The sequence below is a fragment of the Sus scrofa genome, chromosome 12 (assembly GCF_054392235.1).
Source record: "Sus scrofa isolate SSC_HxYL_T2T_F1_AM1 chromosome 12, Sscrofa_HxYL_maternal_Yorkshire_Landrace_v2.0, whole genome shotgun sequence".
Lineage (NCBI taxonomy): Eukaryota > Metazoa > Chordata > Mammalia > Artiodactyla > Suidae > Sus > Sus scrofa.
The window spans coordinates 10,925,900-10,931,901 of record NC_139394.1 but is presented as its reverse complement, the minus strand read 5'-3'; the positions used below and the strand labels follow the sequence as shown (position 1 = coordinate 10,931,901).

Sequence of the window (6,002 nt, the reverse complement as noted above, 5' to 3'; positions counted from 1 at the left end):
ACAGGATCTGGGAGGGTCTGTAACAATACCTGATGAGCCCTCTAATGTGTCCTCTTTATTCAATCACAAGAGGACAAAAAGTGAGTGATCAGAGACCCCCAGCCTGGAGACTTAATAAATCAGTAGTTCGGAACATGTGGGTCTTGGTGGAAAGAATTGTAACTTATTTGGGGAATTGTTCCCTTCATCTGCGTTTCCTCTTGCCCGTGGCTATACTTTCTCTGGGCCATCTGCTTCCAGTGCAGCCACAGAGTTGCCAAGTGAGCCACCTCCACGCTGATGAGACCCTTTGCTGACTGCTTGGGCACAGCGCGGGAGAGAAGGGTGCGTAAGACTGTAAACGCCAGGGACGAGGGGTGGAGCTTGGCGGCGTCGTAGGAAGGACGTGACCAGTGGTTGACTCGCGAGCTGGACCCGGGAAATCGGAGGCTCCTCCCTGCTCCCTGGTCTTTGGAATTTTTGTACATTTTGCCCGCGGTTCCTCAGTGGGAGCCATTTTCAAGGATGCCACCCTGGGAAAGCTGCGGACCAAACACATGACTGAAGCTCTTTAAAGCCGCGGTGCAAACTTTTAAGACTCTGGCGGTGGGAATGAAGATCTACTCTTGTCTCGATGATGGAGACAAGCCTTGTATGTAAGTCCCCCGCTTCTTAAGCCTGCCGCCTCCAGTCAGGAGTGGCTTCCTCTTTCTTCAGGCTCTCCCCGCCCTCTGAGCTAGGGCACCCATTTCAGATTTGACTCGGGAAGCTCCCCAGGTTTCAAACCAAAAGCATCACAGATACAAACTGTGTCTGATAAACACCCACCCTGGTAGATATTCTACTGTGGTGTGTGCCCCATTGGTACTTGGCCATCATAACATCCATCTCAAAAGATAATGGCTAAAGGGAGAACGACCTTAAAACGTCTTTTGAATTTTTGTTGGCTGACTTTAAAAAATGAATTCACGGAGTTCCCGTCGTGGCGCAGTGGTTAGCGAATCCGACTAGGAACCATGAGGTCGCGGGTTCGGTCCCTGCCCTTGCTCAGTGGGTTAACGATCCGGCGTTGCCATGAGCTGTGGTGTAGGTTGCAGACGCAGCTCGGATCCCGCGTTGCTGTGGCTCTGGCGTAGGCCGGTGGCTGCAGCTCCGATTGGACCCCTAGCCTGGGAACCTCCATATGCCGCGGGAGCGGCCCAAGAAATAGCAACAACAACAACAACAACAACAACAAAAATGAATTCACTTATATCCTAAGTGGATTCACTTATATCCTAAATGTAAACTATCTCATTCTACTCTGGTACCGTTGACATTAACTTGCTGTGGTTTGGGGGAAATTATCAGTGGATTCTATTTGTTCTTAGTGAAGATGGACCTTGAGAAGCACCTGCATCTTTCTGCAGTGGAGGGGGTCTTGGTGATCATGTCCCATTGTGGTCGTGGGTTAGGGAGGTGGAAAGCAGTAAAAAGCCTCTGGTTTCCCTCCATTCCTTAGCTTGTTCTAGAGCCAGACATACTCTGAAGCATAGTACCATCTGTACTCTGAAGAATAGTTTCATGATGTTTCTTTTGGTATCAGATATTTGCACTCGAAACTACTGTGACACATCACATTACTTTTGGTAGATTTTACACCACTTGTGATTATTTAAGCACATGGGAAGGAATTCTACAAAATATGTGTATGACATAGTCAGATACGGGGGAAATATTTAAATTATAATTTGTAAGAAGGGTCTTCTACTCATTCTTGATAAACTGTAAAATACTGCTTCTCTTCTCACATTGGGCTTTCCTTTCAAATACTGAATGAAACACTCTGTAAATTTTTATAAAGGAGATTTTTTAGATCAGCCTTTGCCATGGGAACCTGCTCTTGCCAAATGAATAAATCAAATGGGTATTTATTTATTTAGCCAGAAATGCATCTGTACAGCTCTCCGTGAACCTGCCTGAATTGCTTACTGGCTTGACCGACACCAAGACATTGCCTCACAGGTGAACTTCAGTAGTAAAGGAACTACTGATGTTGTTTTTCTTTTTCTCTTTTCTTTCCTTCCCTTTCCTTCTCTTCCCTTCCGTCTCCTCTCCTTGTCTTTTCTTTCCTTGTTTTTTCTCTTCTTTTTCTTTTCCTTTCCTTTTCTTTTCCTTACCTCTCCTTCTGTTCCCTTCCTTCCCTTCCCCTTTCTTTCTTCCTCCTCCCCCTCCCTCTCCTCTTCCTTCTCCTTCTTTAAGAAATGACATAATTTAAGGCAGTGCCACAGATGATTTAAAACATGTACTTACCTTCCTATTTTGGAAATGACCTAAAAGGGAAAAATGATGTAAAGGAAGAAAATGACAGATTAGAATAGGTCACCTTCTCTTGGTGAGAATGGATTTTTTTGAGTAGAAAGAATGGTCTCCAGTAGGCATAACAGGATGGTGGTAGCTGGAGACACTGTTCATTAGCAGGGTGATGTTTTGTGCTTGTTTGGAAAATGAAAAGATAATTTGATCGTGTGTGTGTGTGCGTGTGTGTGTGTGTGTGTGTGTGTTTAACAAGAACTACCCCCAACCCCATTGGAGCGTCAGAGTAAGGACCTCATCCCAAAGGCCTAGGACATACAACTATGGAACCAGCGGATGTGTGATGACTGCCAACCAGTATGGATCTTTTTTTTTTTTTTTTTTTGTCTTTTTGTCTTTTTGTCTTTTGTTGTTGTTGTTGTTGTTGCTATTTCTTGGGCCGCTCCCGCGGCATATGGAGGTTCCCAGGCTAGGGGTCCAATCGGAGCTACGCCAGAGCCACAGCAACGCGGGATCCGAACCGCGTCTGCAACCTACACCACAGCTCACGGCAACGCCGGATCGTTAACCCACTAAGCAAGGGCAGGGACCGAACCTGCAACCTCATGGTTCCTAGTCGGATTCGTTAACCACTGCGCCACGACGGGAACTCCCAACCAGTATGGATCTTTAGTTGTGTTCACAGCAGTCCATTCAGGATTCTCAATCCTTAACCAGGAGGTAGAGCTCATCTGTGTGACTTTAACTATCCAACCTGAGGTGGTTTTCCTCCTCCTGATGCAGGTGAGAAGGGCTTCACCAGGTCAGCAGGAAAACATCAACAAAACAGGGTAATCTGGAATTCTACTTGGGAGAAAAATCCTTTTGTCTGTGTAGTTACAGGTATCTTAATAACCTGACTTCTTAAACAACAAGCAGACAAACAAAAAATAAACTAGAACCAGGAGTTCCCGGCATGGCTCAGTGGTTAACAAACCCCACTCGTATCCGTGAGAACTCGGTTTGATCCTTGGCCTTACTCAGTGGGTTAAGGATTCGGCATTGCCGTGAGCTGTGGTGTGGGTCAAAGATGTGGCTTGGATCCAGCATTGCTGTGGCTGTAGTGTAGGCTGGAAGCTGCAGCTCTGATTTGACCCCTAGCTTGGGAACCTCCACATGCCTCAGGTGTGGCCTTAAAATGACAAAAGACAAGAGACAAAAAAAAAAAAAAAAAAAAAAAAAGAGTAGAACCAGAAATGGAGAAAAAAAAATCGATGCTATTAATGACCAAACCAAAACAAAAACTGCTTCTCTGGGCTGGTGATTTTTTTTAACATAATAAAAATTATAATAAAGACAGATTTTCTAGCATTCAGAAATAACATATACTGTTAACATTTTTGAATTCCCATTGTCTCCAGTAGGCATAATAGGATGGTGGTTACAAAACCGACTAGTATCCTTGAGGACAGAGGCTCCAACTCTGGCCCTGCTCAGTGGTTAAGGATCCAGTGTTGCCGTGAGCTGTGGTGTAGGTTGCAGATGCGGCTTGGATCCCTTGTTGCAGTGGCTGTGGTGTAGGCTGGCAGCTGCAGCTCTGATTCGACCCCTAGCCTGGGAACCTCCATATGCCATGAGTGTGGCCCTAAGAAGACAAAAATAAAATAAAATAAAACAGCATTTCAATATTTATTCTCAACAGCAGTGTATTAGACTGCCTAGTCTCAGATGCTATTCCTGAGTATAAGCATTGAAGGTAGAACACTTAAAAGTGAATTTTTAAAGGAGCATGACCATCTGGTTTAATGCTGCCGTCTTGCATATTCAGACTTTGTTGTCGAACCAAGGTCTTTTTCAGAAATTCACTTGTTACCTAATGACTAAGAGTCATATTCAAGGCAGAAGTCGACCGTGGTCGTGCCAAAGGGTTGTACATTCATTTATAAGAAAGGTCACGTCTTTCTGGCTTAATTCAAAGGAGCGGAAGCTGGCTTGCTTCCAGGTGGGATTTCCTGATTGGAAGTCGGCTCTGACACTCAGCTTTGCTCTTTCCTTACCATCTTTTTGGTGTGAATTCCTTAAAGAAGAGCGTGATGTCGACACGTGCTGGTTTGCACACACACGGTGTGACGGACACTTGATCTTAGTCATCCTGTGCTGCTGCTGGGCCCAGGGGGGTGTGGGTGTGGGGTGCGGGGTGGGGGGGGGGGGACGAACAGGAAGCAGGCTGAAAAAATTGGAAATTCTTCCTGAGGTTCGTATCAAACATGAGTGTTTGGCTAACAAACAGTTGTTATGTGAATTATTCCTATTAACAACAATGAGTAATGATTTTTTTAAAAAATCATGTGTGCCTGCCAACCTTGAGTTCTAAACAACATGCTCAGGTCAAAGTCCTTGTTAGATCTTCTAGAGTTGCCTTGAAAGTGCTGCCCTAGGTTTGCAAAGGTCTTTGTTGACAATATTTTCACACGAATAAGCTCATACATGCTGAGATTTGGTGGGGCTTTCTGCTATTTCGGACCTTCTGGAGATATCTTTGGTTTCAGATTTGGGATTTAAATCCTTCCTGAAAAAGCAATGATGGGCTCAAATCTTTCATCCCATTTCTTAATGGGCTGCAATAAAATAGCAGATGTGGGTAGCCGCTGTGACACATTTAAATACATAAAAAAGATATAAAAGTCAGACTGTGGCAAGATAGGCTTTCACTCAGGGCCTTGTCCCCTGGAAGTCAGCATAAAAACGTCCTGTGGGCCCTGGATTAGAAAAATCCCCAAACAGCTTTCATGCACGGCTGGAAGTGTAAGACGTGGTGTCCTGGCTCTAGTCCAGTGCAAAGGGGAATTTCAAAAGCTGGTTCACATATTTGTAATTTTCCAGTTTGAAGCACACACTTCCTATCCTGGCCATGTGTGCTCTTTGGCAGCAGCCAGCAGATTGGTGGTGAAGAGGGCAAAAGCTTCTTGATCTCTTAAAATGGTAAAGTGCTGTGAGATGTGAAAATGGCAAAGTGCTGTGGGATGTTTTTGGACAGAGTTCATGGAGGTCATTAATTTTGTGACTCCTCCGTGGGCATGAGTGCAGTTCTAGACTTACGAGGTTTCGTTAGTGTGGTTTGCACTTTTAGTTTACTTGGAGAATCACGATAAATTATTGATGTTCTCATGCTACAGGGCAGAAGCCTTGTAAACTGGAGGAGATAAAAAGGCATAGATTTTCGCTGTTGTTTTAAATCCTGGTTTATGAGCTGCGGTGTTCTAAGTGCTTGGGAAAGCTGCAATGAGATTTGTTAATTCCCAAAAGGAGATGCTGATGTGCCAAGGGTGAGCAGAGAAGGCTTCAGAGAGCAGAGGGGTCCCAGCCGGCCTTAGAGCAGCAACATAGTAGCAGGAGAGTAGAAACTGGAGGATTCTTGCAAAAGGTGGGAGGCAGTGGGTTAAAAAGATGAAACCAAAGGCCATCTGACTCTGCAGCTGGAGAATGGTTTTTAAAAGTCCAGAACTAAATGGAAGAGAAATCTCCCAAGAAGCTGGATATACGTGGCGCGTCACTGCAGTGACTCAGGTAGCTGCAGAGTAGAGGTTCCATCCTCAGCTGGGAACACTGGGTTAAAGGATCTGCTATTGCCGCAGCTTTGGCTCAGGTTGCAGCTGCGATTTGAACTCGATCCCTAGCCCCAAAACCTCCAAATGCCATGGGTGTGGCCATAAAAAAAATCAGAAATCAGGGGTTCCACTGCGCCGTGG

General features: G+C 45.2%; 1 protein-coding gene across 2 annotated transcripts in view; it reads left to right on the top strand.

The window, feature by feature from the left end:
- The first annotated feature begins 412 nt into the window (after positions 1–412).
- Positions 413–6,002, top strand: part of KCNJ16 (potassium inwardly rectifying channel subfamily J member 16) — a 499,644-nt gene continuing 494,054 nt past the window's right edge. Inside the window, exon 1 of one of the 2 annotated variants that reach the window (XM_084983833.1) lies at positions 413–635. The gene's annotated coding sequence lies outside the window, so the exon portion shown is untranslated. Of the gene's footprint in view, positions 636–5,180; positions 5,236–6,002 lie in introns of those variants that run through there. The other variant, XM_084983832.1, reaches the window with a different exon arrangement.